Source organism: Triticum dicoccoides, chromosome 4B, assembly GCF_002162155.2.
Source record: "Triticum dicoccoides isolate Atlit2015 ecotype Zavitan chromosome 4B, WEW_v2.0, whole genome shotgun sequence".
In the NCBI taxonomy this organism is placed as follows: domain Eukaryota; kingdom Viridiplantae; phylum Streptophyta; class Magnoliopsida; order Poales; family Poaceae; genus Triticum; species Triticum dicoccoides.
In genome coordinates this window covers 37,043,252-37,055,621 of record NC_041387.1, presented here as the reverse complement: position 1 = coordinate 37,055,621, position 12,370 = coordinate 37,043,252, and the positions used below count along the sequence as shown (strand labels likewise).

At 41.1% G+C, this 12,370-nt stretch overlaps 1 long non-coding RNA gene across 1 annotated transcript; it reads right to left on the bottom strand.

Moving 5' to 3' along the window:
- Positions 1-218: 218 nt before the first annotated feature.
- Positions 219-3,630, bottom strand: LOC119293291. The gene is made up of 6 exons (XR_005143021.1): positions 3,075-3,630; positions 2,719-2,956; positions 2,545-2,620; positions 1,777-2,147; positions 690-1,202; positions 219-581 (listed from the first exon to the last, which is right to left on the bottom strand). It is a non-coding gene; the product is annotated as an uncharacterized LOC119293291 (long non-coding RNA).
- Positions 3,631-12,370: the final 8,740 nt, after the last annotated feature.

Sequence of the window (12,370 nt, the reverse complement as noted above, 5' to 3'; positions counted from 1 at the left end):
ATTTTTAGTTTTAGGGCCCCATTTTGCATTGCGCACTGGGGCCTAAAATTTCTGGAGACGGCCCTGGGTATGTGAGTAAGTAAACCGACTCCAAAAGTTTCATAAAAGTACATTTGTTCGTTTCAGAATATATAAAAATTAGGAAATAATAAACAATCAGGAAAGTGCACGAGGGAGCGACGAGCTCAGGGGGCGCGCCCTACCCCCCAAGGCGCGTTGTGTGGGCTCGTGACTCCCTGTGGACTTTACCGACTCTGTTTCCTTCCAGATTACTTGTCCTGCATGAAAAAAATCATTATATATACTCCTCGCTGTTTTGACCACCGTATCGCAAGTTTATCCTCTGTTCTTCTTTCGGGCCATTTTTCTGACAGGACTTGGTCGTCAAGCTCCCCATGGCACCCCGAAGGCTCCGTACCAAGCATTGAATCATGCAACCCTCGAGGGCAAACGCCCTTTTAGTGAGGTCTATTATGAGTGGTCGTCTGGAGATGAGGACACTGCCGGGCAGGAGGAAACTAAAGGGGTCACGACTGGCCGGATCCATGAAGAAGGAAATCAACTCATACCCCCAATGGAGGCTACAAAAAAGGGAGATATATTGCAAACCCTCCATCATAATCTTTCTTTATATGAAATTAATGCATTAAAGGTTGTTGAAGCGATTTGTACCAGAACACGACACTCACCAATGAGGTTATTTTATTGGAAGAGCAGAACCGTGATCTTCGCAAGGATCAATGATAATATGAAACTAGATCATCGGAGGCGCGCGTTGCCGCGCCCATCTGTTTTGGCAATAGGTTGATAGGAATTTTCATAACATTAAGGTGACAAAAAGTTAAACATAATTGAACCATGAGCTATTGAAAATGATAAAAACAGTCTAAAAAAGTTGTTTCGCAGTAGTTTTCTTTTGTCTTGAAATGGACAGTAGTAAGTATAACCAAAAAGAGGAAAATAGTCTCTTGAAGCTGGACATGCTATATACATCTTCGTTTCATTATACAACATATGTATATCCATTTCTATCTTATGGCTACTTTCAAATGAAAATGTTTTTTATTTATTTAATAGACTCTTGCTTCAACTTATACTCATCACTGGACTACTATGAGTATATTCGAAAACCCATCTATAAATTAATAGCCTTGATCAAGGAGCAACGACTAACCTTCACTTAATGGAGTAATCGCATTAACCTGAAGGAAACCACAATAGTTATATAACTTCAGGAAATGGTGAAACATCAATGCACAAATTAACTCGGCCAAAGCCGCTGGATGGAAGCTATGATTTTTGTGAGTGATGCAGTACACACTTCATGACATGTCAAATACTCCCTCCGTTCCAGAATATAAGGTGTATTGATTTCCGTGCAAGTTAACCATTTGAATATTTGACCAAGATTGTAGAACAAAATAACAACATCTGCAATTCCTAATAGATATAATATGAAATTAATCTTTATGTTGAGACCAATGATATATAAATTCATATTGTGAATGTTGATATATTTTTCTAAAAACTTGGCCAAACTTGCACTCGTTTGACTTAAAAAAAACAAATACACCTTATATAAAGGAACAAAGGGAGTAATTGTTAAATCTAAGATTCAAACTTGAATTTCTTTGTAAGAAGAAAATAATGCACGGACCCATCTCTGATGAATGATCATCATAATAATTTCCACACTAAAAGAAAATCACACACCTTCAAAGAAAAAACACATGACTATTCTTGTATCAGAAATCCAAATGTTTATATAAATGTCACCTTTGGTTGCTGATGTCATCTTGGATTGACTCCCATCTTTTCCTATGTCTAGCAAGTTGCAACAGTCCCTGCAGAAAATGTCTACAATATATCCAATAAAATCATTTGTAGCCAAAATACAAATAACTTACTAAATAGAGTGCACAACTTACATGGAATTAAAATGCAAGAAGGTGCATAAATAAAGTATCCAATATGCGCAGGAATTCATGCAATGTTTTAGAGGTAAATCTTAACTGAAATGAGAATAAATAGACCTTTTGGCGGATCAAAACCTATATTATCTTCCTTTCGCTCCTACTTTGATTGGTATTTAGTTCAACGCCTACAAAGCTACAGGCTACTGTACTTCCGCAGATATTCACAAGCACCTGAAAATTAAGAAATATGCATGTGATGTGAGCATATACATGTAGTAGCATCTGAAGAGCACTCTTTTTGTAAGAAAGCTTCTGATTAACCTATTGTTTTCTAAATTTCTAATTAGAGGAAGACATGATATTTACTTAAGAGCATAATCAAGAGACTATAGTACTGCCCCAGTAAGCAATTTTTGGTTCATTATAGCCTCAACAATTGATCGATAGTTGGACCAAAAGTAGAACTACTAAATCAATAGTGCAGTTTACAGGTAATGTATTTACTTTTACTGCAGTATCCGTGCATCATCTACATAGGCTGAACGTGTTCTAATACGCATGATAGAAGTAAATCTGAAAGAATACCTAGCCGGTACCATCACCAAAATATAGAAATTTTAATACTTACCAGTAACTGATCATCTTCCATCCCAAGAAGATGAGTCCTCATGAAGCTTTATACCTAGTTGTAAACCCTCTTTGACCTGTACAGAAACATAAGAAAAATTAGAGGAAGATGGATGAGGATTGAGATGGAGTTGATCAACAAAAAAAGACATCTAGAATAAACTCAGGTTCACACCCTCAGTTTTTCCCTTGCCTCCCTTGCCGTTGATCTCCTCTCTACCATCAGCAGTAGCACCGTTGCCTGTGTCTTTGTGATGCTGCAATGAGTCCATTGAGAGGATCATCCACACCGGTATCCGACTCTCTCGCAACAAATCCTCTTCCCTTGAATGATCTTTCTTGTCATCTCCAGGAACACCAATTGAACCTCCTCCATTTCAAGAATTATCTTCTCAGATTTAATCCATTGAAGCCTATAATAAGCATAATCAACAGTTCACCCTGATCAATGGAAGATCTGTGGTACCTAACGCCTTAACTCTGTTGAATTGTTTTGTAGGAATAGCAGGGGGGATAAAGGGGAGATCGAACCTTGAAATCGTCGAATCCATGGATGATTCATTGAAGCCTCACCATGTCCTCACGCCGTCGGACATCACTACCAGCGGCAAGGTGCTCTGGAAGGCGCCTCCATGCTAAAATTTGGCTAGGAGATTCCTTCCAGCGCCGCCATGAGCGCCCCAGCCCAATCGAACACGGGATGAGCTGGGCACACTGAAACTCACATCGTTGCCATGGTGATGGGGAGCGCAGCGACGCGGCGAGCGTGGAGAGAAGGAGGGAGTGCAGATCGGAGAGCACGCCGTCGAGGGTCGGGGAGAGCGGAGCAGACTTTGTGGAGTCGCCGTGGCCTCGTGCACGGCTTGCGCACCATCGCCGGTGCCGCCTCCTCCTCGGTCACCAACTCCAAACCCTAGGATGATTCCCTAGCGCGCTTCGGCTGGATCCATTGAGAAGGCCGCGCGCCGCTAGATCGCCTTGAGCGCCTCGGCTCGATCCACTGGGAAGACCAGCAAACACTGGATCCCATCGTGGACCGCCTGCGTCGCCGCGTCGCCGGCATCCCTGTATGAGATCGAGCCCCCACCGATCCGTTTCCACCTGTTTGAGCGAAAAGTTTTTCTTACGGAGATAAAGCGTAGCGTCGGATTGTTGTCTACCTAAATGGGCTGCCTGTAGAAGCCCAATTAACCATAGGCCTCCAAATTTTTTTTCAGAATAGCGGCCTATTAGGACAGCCAGCCCAGATCGCGATAAACTGCCACTTAGAGGAAGATCTGACGGCCAGGAACTAATCTAATGCAAATCCGACGGCCAGAGACATTGAAGGGCTGAGAGAGCTCGCTTTAGGTGCGGTTATACTGTCCTAAATTCCTGCTTCTGGAGAACAAGTCTACCACCTCATCACCATCATTACCAAAGAAAGAGGCTTGAGTACACGGGTATGGGAACCATCCTTGGCTTGTTCCAAGCTTGGGGGAGGTGCCCCGGTATCGTATCACCATCACTTTTATCATCGTTATCTATCTTAGTTTGATCCCTAGTCATTTCATGAATTAGAAGAATAAAGTTTTAGCATGATTTAGTTTCGAGTGCTTGTCATGATCTATTTATGCAACCCAATTGTGAGAGTTTAAAGAGTAGTTTGAGTTGAGTTGTTTTACCTTCTTTCTTAAAACTTAGCAATGAAAAGAATAAAAATATCATATGCTAATCTCATGGAGAGTGATGACTTTACATAAAAGAAGTATAATTGATAAAATTTGTTGGAAGTTAACAAACATAGCATGGGTCATTGATGCAATTCGTGAAAAGTAATAAAGAAAGAGAGGTCTCACATATAAATACACCATCTTTGACATCTTTTCATGATTGTGAGCCCATGTCAAATATTCTATGCTTGATCAAATAGTTGACGTTGAACAAGGAAGACAACGTAGTAGGTTATGTTTGCTTATATTCACATAGAAGTTATATTGGCACGGATCCTCTAACATGTGGTGCATGCTCATAACCTTTTGCTAGCAAAAAAATTGTACTAAGTAAAGATACTACTTGTGCATCTAAAACCCTTGAACCCAGCTTCTTGCCATGAGAGTCCACCATATCTACCTATGGATTGAATAAGATCCTTCAAGTAAGTTGTCATCGGTGCAAAAAGCAATAAAACTTGCTCCTAAATATGTATGATCTTTTATTGTAAGGGGAAATAAGCTTTGTGTGACCTTATAATCTTCAGAGGTGTTTGACTGAAACTTCTGATCCATAAATATGTCGTGAGTGTTAGCAATCATGAAAGACTAAGTGAAAGTTGACTATGTGAACTTGCTAAACAAAGCTCTTACATAGACTCTTTCCGAAAATATGATGAATTACAATTGTTTTGATGACTGAGATCATAGTTTGTTAGTTCTCAATGAAGTTTATGGTTCATACTTGATCTTGTGAATGAATTGTTACTTGGTCATGAGAAGTTCTATGATGATATATTGTTGCCATGATAATGATCTTGATGCTTTCATGTCTGTATTTTGTTTTATCGATACCTCTCTCTCTCTCTAAACATGTGGTCATGATTATTGATTTTGGCTTTCGCTTGAGGACAAGCGAGGTCTAAGCTTGGGGGAGTTGATACATCCATTTTGCATCATGTTTTCCTATGATTATTTATTATGTTTTGGGTCATTATTTCACTTTATGGTGTAATCCTAATGCCTTTTCTCTCTTATTTTGAAAATTTCACATGAACAGGGAGATTGCCGACAGCTGAAATTCTGGACTAGAAAAGGCTACAGTACAGTTGGATATTCTCCATAGCTCTAAATGACCTGAAAATTTACGAAGAATATTTTGGAATATATAAAAAATATCAGTGGAAGAATTACCAGAAGGGGGGCCACCTGGGAGAGACGAGCTCAAGGGGCGTCCCCCTAGGGCGCGCCCTATGAGCTCGTGGGCCCCCCAGCAGGCCTACGGTGTCCATCTTCTCCTATATGAAGCCATTTGCCCTAGAAAAATAGAGAGAAAACTTTCCAGACGCGGAACCTGGCCACGAGCACTTTTGCGCTAGATACATCTCCAACGTATATTTAATTTTTTTATTGCTTCATGCGATTATATTATCAATCTTGGATACTTTATATGCATTTTATGCTAGTCCCTCCGATCCATATTACTTGTCGCTCAAACGGATGTATCTAGACGTATTTTAGTGCTACATACATCCATTTGAGCGACAAGTAATATGGACCGGAGGGAGTATTTTATATCATTTCTAGGAACTAACCTATTAACCAAGTGCCTAGTGCCAGTTGTTGTTTTCTGCTTGTTTTTGGTTTTCCAGAAAATCAGTACCAAACGGAGTCCAAACGCTACGAAACTTTTTGACAATTTTTTTTTGCACATAAGAGATCCTAGAAGCTTCGGGAGTAGTTCATAGGACAGACAAGGAGACGACAAGGCAACATGGCGCACCCTAGGGGAGCCCCCTATTACCTTATGGGCCCCATGTGGCTCCGTCTAACCTAATTCCACTTCTATAAATTCTGAAATACCAGGAACCCCCAGAGAGCCACCCGAAACACTTTTTCCACCGCCACAAGCTTCTGTTCTTCTGCGATCCCATGTGGAAGCCTTTTTCGGTACTCTGCCAGAGGGGGAACTAATCACAGAGGGTGTCTACATCATCCTTGTTGCCTTCCGATGATGCTTGAGTAGTTTACCACAGATCAATGGGTCTATAGCTAGTATCTAGATGGCTTTTTCTCTCTCTTCGATCTTCAATACAATGTTCTACTAGATCTTCTTGGAGTTCTATTTGATGTAATCTTATTTTACGGTGCGTTTGTTGGGATTCGATGAATTATGGGTTTATGATAAGATTATTCATTGAAAGTAATTGAGTCTTTTCTAAACTTTATTATGCGTGTTTATGATAGCTTTGTATTTCTCTCCGATCTATCCGTTTGGTTTGGCCAACTAGCTTGATTTAGCTTCAGTGGGAGAGGTGCTTTGTAGTGGGTTCAATCCTACGGTTTCCTTACCTCGTGGCAGAAGGGGTAGCGAGGTACGTATTCTATTATATTATTGCTACTAAGGATAAAACGGCGGGGTTTATTCATATTGATTGGGTTTAGTTTGTCTACATCATGTCATCTTGCTTAAAGTGTTACTCTATTTGTCATGAACTTAATACCATAGATGCATGTTGGATAGCGGTCGATTGATGGATTAATAGTAGTAGATGCAGGCAGGAGTCGATCTACTTGTCACATACGTGATGCCTATATGTATGCTCATTGCCATGAATAATGTCATAACTATGTGTTTTTCTATCAATTGCCCAACAGTAATTTGTTTACCCACCATATGCTATGTGTTCCAAAGAGAAGCCTCTAGTGAAAACTATGGCCCCCAGGTCTACTTTTATCATATTATAAATACCAAAAGAACCTTCCTAAAATTTATTTACTTTATTTTGTTTTGAAATTTATCTATCTACCTATCTACCTATACAAGATTTGATCCTTGCAAGTAACAAGTTCAAAGGGATCAAAAACCCTCTTCCCTGCGTTGGGTGCAAGTATTTGCTTTTGTGTGTGCAGGTGTTGTTCACGATAATTTGCTTGGCTCTCTTATTGGTTCGATAAACCATGGTTCTCAACAAGCGAAATACTTATCTCTACTGTACTGCATCTCCCCTCTTCTCCGGGGGAAATCCCAATGCAGTTTACAAGTAGCAGCTCTCCGGTGGAGCGATTTCACCGGGGAAACTTCCCTTCGGGAGGGGGAAATCGAACCCATCGACATCACCAACGATCCTCTCATCGTGGGAGGACCAATGTTCATCAAAATCTTCACCAACACCATCTCATCTCAAACCCTAGTTCATCTCTTGTATTCAATCTTTGTCTCAAAACCTTAGATTGGTACCTGTGGGTTGCTAGTAGCACTACAGGAATCAGCTTCTTTGCCGTTTGCCATGGCATCCGACAAAGGTACCAAAAGCGGACGACAAACCTCTTTGCCGTCTGCCACCGACGACAAAGGTGCCTGGCAAAGAAAGTGACGGTAAACAGGTTCTTTGCCATCTGCTTCCTCAAAGCGGACGACAAAGAACATTTGCCATTGGTGGCAGAGGACAAAGAACATGGACGGTAAATAACAGGCGTTAGCCACGTTAGGTGGCTAACGGCAGCCTTTGCCGTCTGCCAGCAGACAGCAAACATGCCCTCCCATTTGTCGTCTCCTATCTTACGTCAGCCACGCGTCATGCCCCCCCAAGTCTTTGTCGTTCGCCACAGACTGCAAACTCCCACAGCCTTTGCCGTCTGCCACACACAACAAAGTAACCAAATGGGTTAGCTCCCAGATTGCACCGGTTGCTGCCACATGGCCTCTTTGCCATCTGTGGCAGATGACAAAGACCCCTTTGCTGTCGGTGGTAGACGGCAAAGAGGCTGCATTGTTTCTGTTTTTTCTGTTTTCTGTTATATACCAGCATTTTCAAAAGATATATATGATATATATAGTTTCGACCTCAAACATAGCCCATGTATCAAACATCTAGCAGTCCATCAATGCAACAGAACACATAGGGTATTAAAAGATCCAATACATACATAGTTTCATGGAGTTCATCCATATATACATACATAGTTTCACATTGTTCATCAATACAAATGAAAACAAGAACTAAACACTAGTAGTCCATCAATGTTGTTTCCATGAAGTGAATCAAACCTGCAAAAATGGGAGTAAGAAAGTTAGAAGAAGACTAGAAGAAGAAGAAGAAGAAGAACAAGGATTCTTCTTCTTCTTTTCTCATCTTTCTTCTTCTCTTCTATCTTTTTATCCTTTTCCTCCTCATTCTCATTCTTCTTCTTTTATTCTTTGTTTTTCTTCTCTTTCTTCTTCTATTCTTTATCTAACTTAGGTAATTGTGCCTTTTTGGAGGAAAATAAGCTAAGTATATGACATCTATGAGAGAACCAAGGTTATTATGCCATTTTTGAAATAAATAAGCTACTTATGTCAAAAATGAACTAAATAAGCTAATTATGTCATTTTGGAGGTAACTTACCCTCATCACAACAAATGCGATTAAGATCGCAACTAAGGTAACAACTGATCCAACATCATAATGATACCAAGCCTCATTATCAATGGCATATTGTGTAATCTTCAAGCGCATTGCATCCATCTTCATCTTGTGATCATCGACGACATCGGCAACATACAACTCCAATTTCATCTTCTCTTCTTCAATTCTTTTCATTTTTTTCTTTGAAATACTCGTTTTATTTTTCAACTAAATTTAACTTCTCGACAAGAGGGTCGGTTGCAATTTACGGTTCACATACCTCCTAGATAAAAATATCTCTATGTCAACTTGATGGCCATGATTGTCATAAATGTGAAATGCAACAAATAGTTATAAAAGAGAATATACCACATCCGAATCATAAACAGGGCGAGGGCCGACGGGGACAGGTATTAAGATCATGGCACTATGTATAACAAACAATCATACAAAGTAAGAACATTATACAAGTAACTGTATAAATCATGCAATCATACAAGTAACTATATAAATCAAGTACAACATAAAAAAATTGAATACCTAATAATAATCTTGATCGTCAGGTTCAATAAATGCTCTGGGATCAATAAATGCATCATCATCATCACTATCATGAATGAAGTGCTCATCGGGTTCAGCAGCATCAACATGTGGAAGGCCACCTTTATGTAATCGGTCAAGCATTGACAACTCATCCGCAGCAGTAACATCTTGTTCCGGCTCTTCTTGTTCTGGCTCAGGGGTGAAGTCGGATTCACTATCGTTGTCTACTTCAATGTTCTGGGGTGAAGTAGAGCGTTTCTTGAAGCATTTTTTTGGAAAGACGTGTTTCTTGGAAGAATTCACCTTCATATGTGTCTGGGTTAATGTGAGGTTCATAATCCTCTTCATTGGGGGGAGGTGGTCTAACACGTGGCGGCACTTCATAAACGACATCCCAACCATTCAGATTTGGATCAGTTTGGAAGGCCCACGGTAGATAGAAAACTTGGGTCGCCTGTTGAGCCATAATATAGGGCTGGATAGTTCGGCCCTAGAATTATCAATGTCAAGAAAATGTTCTTTCTTTGCATAATCTATCCGGGGGGAGATTGAGTGGAATGAAAAATATGGGCCAACAACTATATTGGGTTGCCGTCAGACGAAACACACTGAACCCATCTGTGCTGATGGCGACTCGAGAATGCCTTGGATGTGCCACTTTTTCCGCATGTAATGCATCGAAGCGCTTCCACGCTTCACCATCCGATGTGTGTACCATCATCAGATTCCCATCTGCATCTAGTTTGGTTTCTTTGCCCGTTTTGTGCCATGTCATCTGTCTGGCCGTCTCTTCGACCATGAAAAGACATTGAAGTCTTGGTACGATTGGCATATACCAAAGAACATTAACAGGGATTTTGGTCTGCGTCTTCTCACCCATACCGTTGTCTACCACAACACACCTGGAAGACTTGCAAATGGGACAATAGTTCAAGTCCACATACTCAAGCCTAAATAAGGCACATCCTTTCTCACAGGCATGTATCTTCTATTAGGGCATCTTAAGAGCACGGAGGATTTTGTCTGACAGGTACAGGTTTGTAGGCATTACATGGCCTTTGGGTAGAAAGCGTTCAAATACTGTCATTATTTGTGAGATGGCATTATTTGTGAGATGGCCTTTGGGTAGAAAGCATTCTCTGCCCAAGTTAAATTGAGCCTTCAGAGACATTATTTGTGAGATGGCATCTAGCTCACAAAGCTCAGTGTGCTCGTGGAGAGGACGTTTTGAATACTCTAACATTTCATTGAAGGCCTTTGCAGATTCCTCCATCTCATCGTCTGAATCCTGAGCATCATCAAAGTTTTGCACCATGTCTTCCATCCCGGTACCATGCTCGTCGGTGTGACGACGAACCACCTCAGCTCTGGCATGTTGGGCAAACTCACCATGAAATGTACACACCGTATAACCGGGCATAAAACCACTCTTCTGCAGGTGTTTGCTCATTTCATCCTCTGTCCTCTTTTCCCAATTGTTGCACCGGACACAGGGGCACCAGTTTCCCCCCTGACCATTTGCGAATGCGGCTTTCACAAACCCGTTGGTTTTTTGTTAACCATTCGTTGGTAATCTCTTTCTGACTAGTGTGACCAGTGTACATCCATGCACGATCACTCATCTTGCCTACCTACACTCTAATAGGTAAAGATAGGTCCATCAACATGTACATTCATCAGTTAATCTAGTTTGTCAATTTTGAAACTTCAAACAGGCAAACTGACTCATGACAAAAAACAGAGCGTAGAAAGAGAAAGGAAAGATGAAATAGTACATAGTGAGAGGTTGTGCAACTAGGATGATTTTCTGTACCATCTTTTTTAATGAATTGGAGAGGATGATGGCGAAGAACTAGAAAGCCATTGGTGTGTTGTTGTCATTTCCATACATTCTGCTACAGCGCAGCAACCCTTCTTATGACCGCAAGACACCAATGGTGGTCAGAAGAAGGATTGGTGTGCTGTAGCAGAATGTATGGAAACGACCGTAAGACACCAATGGCTTTCGGGTTCTTCACCATCATCCTCTCAAAATCGTTAAAAAAGTTGTTACAGAATATCATTCTAGTTGCACAACCTCTCACTACGTATTGTTTCGTCTTTGATTTCTTTTTCTACGCTTTGATTTTTTTGTCATGAGTCCATTTGGGTGTTTCAAATTTCAACACTTGGCTTTTAATCTAGTTTGTCAATTTTATTACGTCCATGCAACCTACACTCTAATAGGTAAAGATAGCTCCTAATACCACCCGAGTATGTGTATATTGAGTATGTTCTCCATGCTCTACCCCATTCCGAGACAAAATTTCGGCAGCACCTCCCCGCTGTTCTCCAAATACATGTCTCGGCCAAAAGTCGAGAGAATATGCATCCGGAGAACAACAGGGAGGCGCTGCCAAAATTTTGTCTCGGAATGGGGTAGAGCATGGAGAACGTACCCAATCTACACATACTTGGGCTTTCCGTGGAAATCGCTGGACAGTCCGAGTGAGCTACGGTGATAAATGCAACTGAATGCATATTTATCAATGCAACCCTTTCGAATGGGAGACGTATACTGGTTACGCGACTGTAGTTATCTAGCTAGTGTCATCGGCATGAAGGCCAGAATAGAGCAAATAATTAAGGGGGGAGGAGGAGATGTCATTTGTGCTCACCCACGATCACATGGGCAGAGCTCGTCGAACACCAGACCCTCACAGCGATGAAAGAACTTCACATTTAAATCGAAAGCTGAGTAACATAGAACTATTATTTTTGCCATCAACCTAACTAAATATTTACAAAAGTATGCCACTGAAATATATGTCATTCAGGGTAAAAGTCGACCGTAGCTCGACCCCTCGGCGACCGGTGATCCTTGACCCGGTTCCGTCGGCGCCGACACACCCCTAACCTCGCCGGTTCCGTCGGGGCCGACGCACCCCTAACCTCTCCTTCTTCTTCCTCCTCCTCCTCTTCTTCTTCCTCTTCTTCTTATTCTTCTTCTTCTTCTTCCTCTTCTTCCTCCTCCTCCTCTTCTTCTTCCTCTTCTTCTTCTTCTTCTTCTTATTATTATTATTCCTCTTCTTCCTCCTCCTCCTCTTCTTCTTCCTCTTCTTCCTCCTCTTCTTATTATTCCTCTTCTTCCTCCTAAACTAAACTAAATCTGAACCTAAACCTAAAAAAACAAAAAAAAACTAAACTAAAACTAAACTAAATC